The sequence below is a fragment of the Parus major genome, chromosome 1A (assembly GCF_001522545.3).
Source record: "Parus major isolate Abel chromosome 1A, Parus_major1.1, whole genome shotgun sequence".
In the NCBI taxonomy this organism is placed as follows: Eukaryota; Metazoa; Chordata; class Aves; order Passeriformes; family Paridae; genus Parus; species Parus major.
In genome coordinates, this window is record NC_031773.1 from 6,926,246 (window position 1) to 6,936,107 (window position 9,862).

Sequence of the window (9,862 nt, forward strand, 5' to 3'; positions counted from 1 at the left end):
CTAGAAAAGCATCTTGGCTCCAGGATGAAAGTCTAGTTTTAATGTATTTGATACCAATGCCATTTTACTTGTCTTTAAGTTACAGAGCAGTAAAGCAACTAATATGTTTCCTATTTTGGAGTGTGTTTTATGTTTTATATATAATGGAGGGCTCTAGAGATACTGAGAGTAGTGGACAACATTATTCTTGAAACAGACCCCTCACAAACAAACAAGAAAAAACTCACAGAAATTAAATTATGAAATATTATAGTAGGGGAAAATTAACTTGCATTGCTCTTCAAATAATCAGTTCATTAAGAAGTATTTGCATGAATTGTTATTGGTTTCACTCAAAACATGAACATTACAATTTTTATATTATCTTGTGAATAAAATTAGCTTAATGTGCATTTTTTCACAGTATAACTGGTGAAGTTACCTTTTCTTGTAATACATTTATCAACATAAGTAGCAACAGAAGAGGTCATCATTATTTAGGTGCATTTCAAGAAAATGAAAAACATCATTTTCCTAAAATATGTATTTGATCAGGTGGGTTGTGTGATTTTCAAATTGTTTTAATAATATTTAATCATCATGAAACATATAAATACAAGCTGAAATAGGTACCAGTCTGTGTCCCAGGATGTTCTGTTTCACGGTCTTCCAATTGAGTGTTTTTTAAAGCTGATTTAACTAAATTAAAAAAAAAACAACCAACCAACCAAAAAAACCCAAAAAACAAAAAACACCAAAACAACAAAAAAACCAAAAAACTAAAGTCATCTTCAGCAGGTGGCATAAGCTGAGAAGAAGCCAAAGAACTCACAAACTACCAGCTAATCCTTAGTTCAGTTCAATGCAGTATTGGTAAGATGCCTGCCTAGTTTTTCATTAATTGCTTGAGTTTTATCAAGATTGCTGAAACACAAGGATGTGTTCATAAAACGATCCATTGAAACACTGTTTCAATGCATAAAGCCCCCAAAATCCAGCTCTCCTCCCCCACATCCTACCTATACCCTGGCACAGAGATACACTTTCTCACACCCACAAGTGTGTCCCAGCAGATACGTGTGCCTGGCACAAACACAGATGGAAGGTATGTACCCACACCTCTGTAGCTCTACAGAGGGTTAGAGAAACACTGTCTGGGAATAAAAAACACATTCCTATGAATATGTACATTTAAAACATCCATGTGCATCCAAGCAAACACATAAGCACAGATAGAGACCTGCACACCCAGAGACTCAGGGGTTTGGACAAGGCACATCCACAGGCACAGGCAGCTCCAGAAGCACACACACACCTACACAGCTGGCTGTGTACTCACATGGACACACAGATACGTGAGCAGGGATAGATAGATAGATAGATAGATAGATAGATAGATAGATAGATAGATAGATAGATAGATAGATATGAGGAAGAGTTACAATGGTTGTATTATCCCTCCTAATCTCTCCTTCCTTTTTGAAATAATCCAGGTTTAGGATCTTTTAGCCAGCCAGGTCTCTGAAGGGGAGATATTCCCAGAGGAGCAAAGCACTTCCAATTTCTTTAAGGTTCCCCACCTCCCTCCCCCTCTCTCCCAGCAGCAGATCCGGGGAGATGAGCTGGGCACTCAGCACAGCTTTCCCAGATGCTGGTTTGGCACTTTCCACCCCAAGTTAAGGAAGGGCATAAAATGGCAAGCTTAAGATCTCACCCCTTCACCCCCAAAGCCTGTAGGAGAAGGAACCTCTGGGCAACATCTGTCAGCTCCTTTCTACACACTGCCCACCCCCCAGCTGTCGACTACAGGGGTGTCCCTGAACCCTACCCTTCCTCTGCAAGTGTAAAAGCCATTGATCTGCTCTTGCTCCCCGCTTCCCCTTTTCTCCTGCCCCCGAATCCCGTCAGGAAACCTTCGCAATTCGCCGCTCTAAACTTTTTCCTGGCTGCACAACCCGCAACCCCCGGGGCAGCGGCTGCGTCTGGTCCAGAGGGCAGAATGGGGCGGGGGTGGGCTGCAGCGACCCGGGATGCAGGGATCCAGGCTGCAGGGTGTGGGATGCAAGGAGTGGGATGAGAGGATTGAGATGCGGGATCCGCGGATGTGAGGACCGGGATGCGCGAACTCGAGACGCAGGATGCAGAGATAGGGATGCGGGATGCAGGGACCAGGACGCGGGGTAGCAGCGCCCAGCTTCTTACCGTGCAAGGAGGACAGGTCCTGGTGAGGGTCTCCAGCTGCCCCCGGGCATCGCGGGCCTCCCGATGTGCTCGTTAAACATCCACCGGGGAGTCTCACCCCCCAAACTTGTGTGAGCTGCTTCCTCTGGGAACAATCACCCTTTCTCCCCCCCACCTTGGATCGGATCCCGATGGAAACTCATCAAGGCCTCCTAAGTGGTCAGAGGTAAGCTGTGAGGGAAGAAGAAGAGGGGGACAACGGGACGGAGAGGTTTTGATCACCAAGCGATGATCCCCTTCCTTTCCCCTCTCTGGAGCACCCGCTTCCCGTTCCTCTGAGCAACTTTGGCTCTGCTTAGCCAGGCAGCGCCTGGGACCGGCGCTGTGAATTGGGGTCCCTTTTCGCAGCCTGGCATCTTTCTAGATTTCCTCTCCTTTCCGGGCAAAGGGGATTGGTGCAAAGCTTTAAATTAGGAGGCGACCTAGAGTTGCAAAGACAGGGAGTGGGAGCTGGCTGGCGTTCGGAGACCGCCTCCCCCGGCGCTCGGCGCTGCGCGGAGGGGCCGGCTGAGCCTTATCCCTACCATTTATTCATTGACTGCGTTCCTAGCTCTCACTCTGGAGCTGCCTATCGCTCCTGGCACGGCCGGGAGCGGGGCTGTGGCAGAAGCCCTGGGAAGGAGGCGAGCCCCATGCTGCGGGGCTCCCCGCGGCTGTTTAACTGCGCCGGCAGCGCGGGCAGAGCGCAGCCCGGTCCCGGGGGGAGGACAGGGGGGTGGGGGGGACGGGACACGGGGACGCTGCTGTCGCCTGGCAACCCTGCATCCCTGCCCCGAGCATCCCTCCCCCAGCAACCTGATTGGACGGGGCCGGGGCGGGGGGAACACACACGCTCCTCCGAGGATGCTGCGCCCCGGCACTGCGACTTGTCGCATCCTCAAAAAGCCGGGAGCGGGCAGGGTGAGCACAGAGCAGCCGGGAGAGCCGAGGCAGTTCAGGGCGTTGTATCACCGTCCTCCTGCCTTCTTGCTTCCAGCTGGCTTGATCAATTTGCTTCTGCTCTACATCTCCTAGAAAAAGAGTGTATTTGTCTATGTTTGTTTGTATGTATGTATGGGTGGATGGATGGATAGACAGAAAAAATATACTAATATATGCACACAAATATATACATATATGCATTTTTATATACAGATACATGTATATGTATTATCCATAGTCTTTATATTATCTCTCTATATTCTAACTCCTATATGGGAAGAGAGAAGAAAAATAGTTACTGAGAAAAGATCACCTTAGGGTGCAGCAAAGCTGGATGCAAAGGGAAAAAGAAAGCTACTTTTTGGCTTGTATATATTTCAGAACCATAGGTTTACATCAGCTGGAGTGTTAACAGAAGGTTGTGGTCCTAAAGAAAGAATTAAACCCGGTGAGGTGAGTGTGCTGTAAGAGTCAGTGAGGATGGATGCACTGACTTCAGAGAGGGTGAGTTTAAGCCGTGCTGCATGGGGCATTGCTGGTGTTATATGTGGCTTCATTGCTTATTCTCTGCTATGGGGGACAGTGAGCAGCTGCTTCCTGCTGGTTGGGTGTAGTATGGAGAGGATGTCTGTAAAATCCCAGTACCTCCCTTTCCATACAGCTCTAGTTGGGACATTGTTTCTCATTCTTTAGCAGGGAGAAGCCCATTGTCCATTTCTCCCTGAATGTTTCCCTCCACCTTTCCACTTAACCCCAGGCAGTTCCCCACCAGTGCTCAGTTAGAGCAAGGAAAGAGACACTGCAGTCAGGAGCTGCAATCCAGCAGCTCACATGGGGCCACTATTGTTTCAGCAGCCACGGTTCCAGTAAGGAGTTAAGGCAAAATAAAAGGAAATAAAATAATCTGCTTCTGCTTTGTAGTATTTTATGTTTAGTTATTTAACATCTGTTTACTTTTGTGATCTACCATAACATTTGAGCTACTTGACTAATTCTGTGAGTTTTTCCTTTCTTGGAAGCCAAGGACATTTAATGTTAAATTAAAACATGTTAAACTGTTTCATTTAGGACCAAAGTTAAGCAGGGAGCAAAATGAATGACAGCAGTTTTTCTCAGGTTCACCCTACTTTAGATTGGATCAAAATGTACATGAGACATTGCTGTAATATAAGGGTAAACTGGAATGAATAGGAAATGAGTCTCATGTCTTTCGAATCATAGCACAATTTGACAAATATGTTCAGATTACAATTTTTTCACAGTCCTGCAGGCTGATTGCCAGGAAAGACTGGTGAAAAAAAGGATCTGATTCTGCATTGTTTTGTACATAGCAATCATGCCTCAAAATGAGTGTGAAAGTAACTTTTTCATTGGGTAGGACGTAAAACCCACTGTGTATGAAATTGGCCACCACAGGCACCAAGCAGAATCTGGCTGAGATGTGTTGTCTGATTTATAGAAGGTCACTTAGAGCTGGGGAAATGACCCAGTCATTAGTTCTGTGCTTCAAAAAACGTCAGTGGTACTGATGGTTTACTCCCTTTCCATGCCTTGCTGCTGTGCAACATCTGATATCAGTCCCTGACACTGCTACTGCTTGCATTTACACATGATTCATGGCTACTGAGAAACAGGAAAATAAACCTGAACAGTCAAACAAAACACAGGCAAACAAAGCACAAGGGTTTCATTTCAACTTTCTTCCAGGTTTCTTCCTCAGCCAGTTCTCCTGGCACAACAGGATCTGCTTTTAGCCATAAGACAACCTACCCCTGTCTTTCTGAAGCAGAATTCTGGAGACCTCATTTCAGTTTATGACTCTGGAAAACTGTGTTTATTTTTGTAGGGAAAGCAACTGTGCCTCAGTTCTCTTTTGGGACAGCACATGGTGCATCCACATAGGGGTTGTGGAGATGCAGCTGTGTGCTGAGCGTGTGCTCTCAGCCAGCCAGATGTTCAGGCTTACAGGTTACACACAGTGGGACAGTGCAAGGCAGTGCACAGATCTCAGTGAAGCTCTAAGCTTTGTTTGGATGCTACTGTCAAATCATTCATTTCAGGCTAAATTGAGCACCTCTTGCTACACTTAATTGTAGATATACCCATGGTTAGACTCAGAAATCAGGCTGTGTAACTTCTGCCAGGGAGAAAACAATCAACAGCCCTCAGTGTCTATGACCTGGATCCAAATAAGGGGTTTTAATATGAAATGTATTTATTTATTTTCTGCCTGTGAAACAAAGGTGGTAAAGCAGCATTAAATTTTCTGAAATAAGAATATTTTGCCTTTGTGAATTATCTATTAGTGAAATATTAGTTATATCTAGTTAAAAGATCAATTCCTTTCAAATTGAGATCTCACATAACACCAACTTGAGTTCTTAAAAAGCTATAATGAGATGAAGAATTAATTTTTATAAAATTCATTAATGTGATTAACAGGCTTATCACCACAAATAAACAGATGTGTGTCTTTTCCTTACACAGAATTTTAGCATGAGCTTCCAGACCGTATGCATGGGAACTTTCCAATTTTATATTTGACAGGAAGATACTGTTCCGGCAAAACACTTTGTAGGGTTCCCCAACTTGCTTTGAGCATCTATTTTGGGACACACTCAAGTTATTTGCTGATTAAAGACTAAAGCAAAGCTTTAGAAAAATTGCAAATGTGCTTGTACAGCCAGTGAGTGATCTATAGATTGGGCCCAGCCTACCTGAATAATTCATGAGGCTTATGGTCTTTCCTCCTTTCCTAGGGACCTTACAGAAATGGGCAGGAATAGGGCCATAGATAAGTGAGGTTTGTTTCTAGCAAATTGCTCCCTGACATCTGATTTCCAACAGCTCTGCATCTGCTTCCTGTGTGGAAGTGACGTGTGAGTGGGCAGGACCCGCTCTGCTCTGCCTGAGCGAACAGTCGTGGTCATCACCCCAGAGCCAATTCTGGCTTACCTCTGTGGCTTGGGGCACACTTCAGGAGCACCTAGAGATGATATCATTCTCCTGGGAGTCTGCCAGTCTCAGGGTACAAAGCCCTGTTTGGATGGTAGCAGTCTCAGGGGTCTAGATGTGTGCCCACAACACTATGGCCATGTCAGTCTCTGCCTCCTGAGACAGAAAGGCAAAAAAATCATAATGATTGATGCAGGGATCTACAAAACACCACAGTCTCTGACTCTTCCCTACCTGCCAATTGTGAGGGACATGGACATACTCCAAAGGAACAGTCCAGTGGCACTCAGCTTTCAGAGGAGAATGGTGATCCCTAGGGGAAGATCCACAGTGATGAAGAGTGTAAGGGGTGTTGCTCTGTCATACTCCAGGACCTCATGGATTGCTGTGGAAAATTATGCACTGCTGTGGTTGCTGGCTGGACAGCAGTGCCCAACAAAGCCCCTCTACTTCCTCAGCTGGGCAGGGCATAGGAAGTATAACAAAAATAACTCTTCCTTTTCTCTTTACAAACAGCACTGATGGTCTTCATCATGAAGTTCATCATCAAAATGGAATGAATGTCTTCCTTTCTCATTGTTAAGTGGCTTTGAAGAGATTTTTGGTCAATACACATGGTGCAGAAAGTCCTCATGTTCATTCAGTGCTGTTCCATGTGGCATCCCTTGGGCCTTCAGTGACATTGTTATTCCCTGTCAGATGTCCTGTGATGTCTTAGCTGAAGGCTGAAGGGATACTGGCCTAGTACCAACATACCATAACATACTCAGGCTTTTTTGGGGCATTCTGAGCCTTTCTCATGCCCAAGGACAGTGGCAACTCTGACTATAAAGCTCAACATAATAAAAACCTGTGTTTCATGTGGTGTGGTCTGGCACATGGAAGAAAAACTGCATTCCACACTGTCTGTGCACATGTAGCAGCATCCTCCCTTCTGTCTCCATCTCCCATGACCACCAATGTCTTTACCTGGTTCTTCTCTTCACCTTTTTTCAAGCAAATTTTCCCATTTCCTTCAGTGTCCCTCTGCCTTTTTCACCTTCTTCTCTTTTGCTCTTTAGATAGCTGGCTGTCTGCTCATGCCTGTTAGCCATGTCTCCAGTTAACCCCAAGGTCTCCTTGCCCCTTCTCCACAAAGGAACCTCTTTCCATGGAAAACAACCAGCAGCTGTTGTTCATCTTCATCAGCTACAAGAGGCGAAAAGGTCTGGCTTCACTGTGGGAACCAGCTGCCCTCTTTCCACCTCTGCTTCCTTCTCAGAAATCAGGTTTCCCAACATTCTGCTGGAGACACACGTGACATCCAGATGTCATCCAAATGGGGCTCCTTCATAAAAATACATGAGCAGCAAGGGTCCCTCCAGGTCCCTGCAAGATACACAAGTGTACACACTCCACTCCACACCCCTCCCTAGCCAAGGTCCTGCTGCAGTCTGTGCAGATGCAGGGATGAACATAACACAGGATCTGCCTGATACGTGCAGGACACTTTAAATCTCTGCCAGCTCATGACTATGGGTCCAAGGTCCACCACCCTTCTGCATCTTCTCACTCCATCCTTCCATGTCTCTGATATAGCAGGTGTTTTTTGTCTTCTAAGAGGAGGCTCTAGCCTTTCCCAGGAGGTGCAGGGGACAGGGCATAGCACAGTAGCACATTCTAATCTCTGCCATATTTAAAGTAATATGAACAGATGACCCCATTCCTCAAAATACTGACTGTTATCTCTTTCTCTTACCATGCAAATAATTTGGTACCAAATACCAGAATTTCCTACATATTTTGCTTTTGACTTAAATCACCTTTATGTTTCTGTGGATTATTATTCTCTTTATTAATATCTGAGCTCCTAGCAGACTGGCTTCTTCAAATTACTTCTTCCTCCCCCCTGAAAATCTGCAAACGTTTCTTCTCTGTGAAACACTTTCCCTTCACCCATAGCTCTTCTCTGTAGGAATTACTGCATTTACATATTTTGTTTAAGGTGCTTAGGAATTATTGACAGGTTTGCCTTGCCCCGGGGGTGATGTGACATAGTTGAGCTGTGAACCACTTAAAGCATTGACTGGCTCATAGGAGGGATTACTTGTGACTTTGAATTAGGGCACGGGCCAAGAAATGTAGCACAGTGATGTCAGGGGATGTGGCACACAGATGCATTTCCTTTATAATCCCATCCTATCTATGACCTACCACATACAGAGCAACGTAAGCGATCTACATTTCCCCATTAGCACAAGATATGGGCTTCCTGTGAAATAAATTTACTCACAGTCCCTACACCACTGCTTTGCAAGCCTGGAAACCCTGTTTTTATTATGTCAGTGAGTTTATTTCAGAATTCTTTCACACTGAGAATCCATCTGGATATACTACTTTCAAAATGTCCTGCTGAGATTCTGCTTTGCCACTAGTTAAAAATGAATGGATAAATTTATAAACAGGAAGTTTATTGTATTTTTCAGCTGAAAGATATTCTAGATTTTATCTTGGCTTAGATTTTTGTTAGTGGCATTTTGGTTTTTATTATGTTGTTGTTTTTTTTTTCTATTTTCCAACCATTTAATTTTACTAGCACCCCTGGAAGGAACAGTGAGTCCAGAATTAGAAAGCTGAAATAAAAGGAATGAAGTTCCTAGAAATGAGACTGGAACAAAAAAAACCAAGAAATCCAAATCAGTCACAGCTAAGAATCTTGACCTTCCCTTAACAAAGACAAACCATTTTCCAACAGGAAACACATACCTGGCCTTGGAAAACTGCTAGTAGCATAAAATATAATTGAGCAGATGGTAACAAAAATAGCACTTGAGCTGTTTAAAAGCCTTTTATTGAATGACTCTTTTTTTTTTTTTAATTTCCCCTCCAGAATGCAGTTGTTCTCTCTAATTTAAGAAAATATAAGAAATACAGGCAAAATGTGAGATCTGTATGTTTTTCTTCAGCTTGTTCTATTTAAATTGCACACCAGTAAATGTGGTTAAGAGAATAACTTGAAATTGCAAAGCAGTGAGAACTAACAGTGATAGTGGAATCTTAATTCAGCTCCCTCATGCATGTGGATACACTCTTTAATTGGTTTGACACCGTCTTTTTTTCTCTTTCAGAAAATCCTGACACATTCAGCACCCTAAAGAAATAGGTTTCTTTTTTCCCTGCACTGCCCAGTGACTCTGCCTTGCACTTTGTACATACTTTTACACATACTGTGCACTCATCTTCCTCTGCCTTGCAGGGAGAATGGCCCATTTCTTGTCAGAAAAAATAGTCAAGTGTTTTGAAACTTTGTTTCGTATGGTTTTTACTCCACTCCCAAGGTGAGGTCTGGTATGCTGGTTTTCTGTTTCCCAGATGAGAAATATGCATTAAAACCTGAAAATATTAATGACTTCTTAGTACCTGATTTTTTAAATTTAGGAGCTCTACACTTTCAGAATAGTTTACATGATACCTTGAAGAAATAGCTGTTGCTCACCTTACATTAAGTTTGTGCTCTCAGCTTTTCATTTTTATCTGGTCCTAGAGTTTGACTAGGAGAACATCTAAGTTTTCTTAGACTGATTCTCATAAGTGACTAAATCTTTTTGTATGAAATTATGCAGAGAGGCAGAGAATCAGCATGGAAAAGTCCATCTCAATAACCACATTTTGGCAAGGGTGTAAACTGTTGTAAGCTGAGCTTCATCATGGGAAATGCTCAGTAATTAGACTATTGCTTGGTATTGATCCTGGAGAAAAGAAAAGAAAGGGAAGGGAAGGGAAGGTG

The 9,862-nt window shown here is 43.9% G+C and overlaps 1 protein-coding gene and 1 long non-coding RNA gene across 4 annotated transcripts in view; one reads left to right on the plus strand and one right to left on the minus strand.

Moving 5' to 3' along the window:
* GRM3 (glutamate metabotropic receptor 3) overlaps nucleotides 1–2,868 on the minus strand; it is a 101,648-nt gene extending 98,780 nt beyond the window's left edge. For all 3 annotated transcript variants that reach the window (XM_015629157.3, XM_015629158.3, XM_015629156.3), the window contains exon 1: nucleotides 2,182–2,868. The gene's annotated coding sequence lies outside the window, so the exon portion shown is untranslated. The remainder of the gene's footprint in view (nucleotides 1–2,181) is intronic.
* Nucleotides 2,299–9,862, plus strand: part of LOC107205046 — an 11,725-nt gene continuing 4,161 nt past the window's right edge. The window contains exons 1-2 of the long non-coding RNA XR_001521829.1: nucleotides 2,299–2,386; nucleotides 3,523–3,594. This is a non-coding gene — a long non-coding RNA (uncharacterized LOC107205046). The remainder of the gene's footprint in view (nucleotides 2,387–3,522; nucleotides 3,595–9,862) is intronic.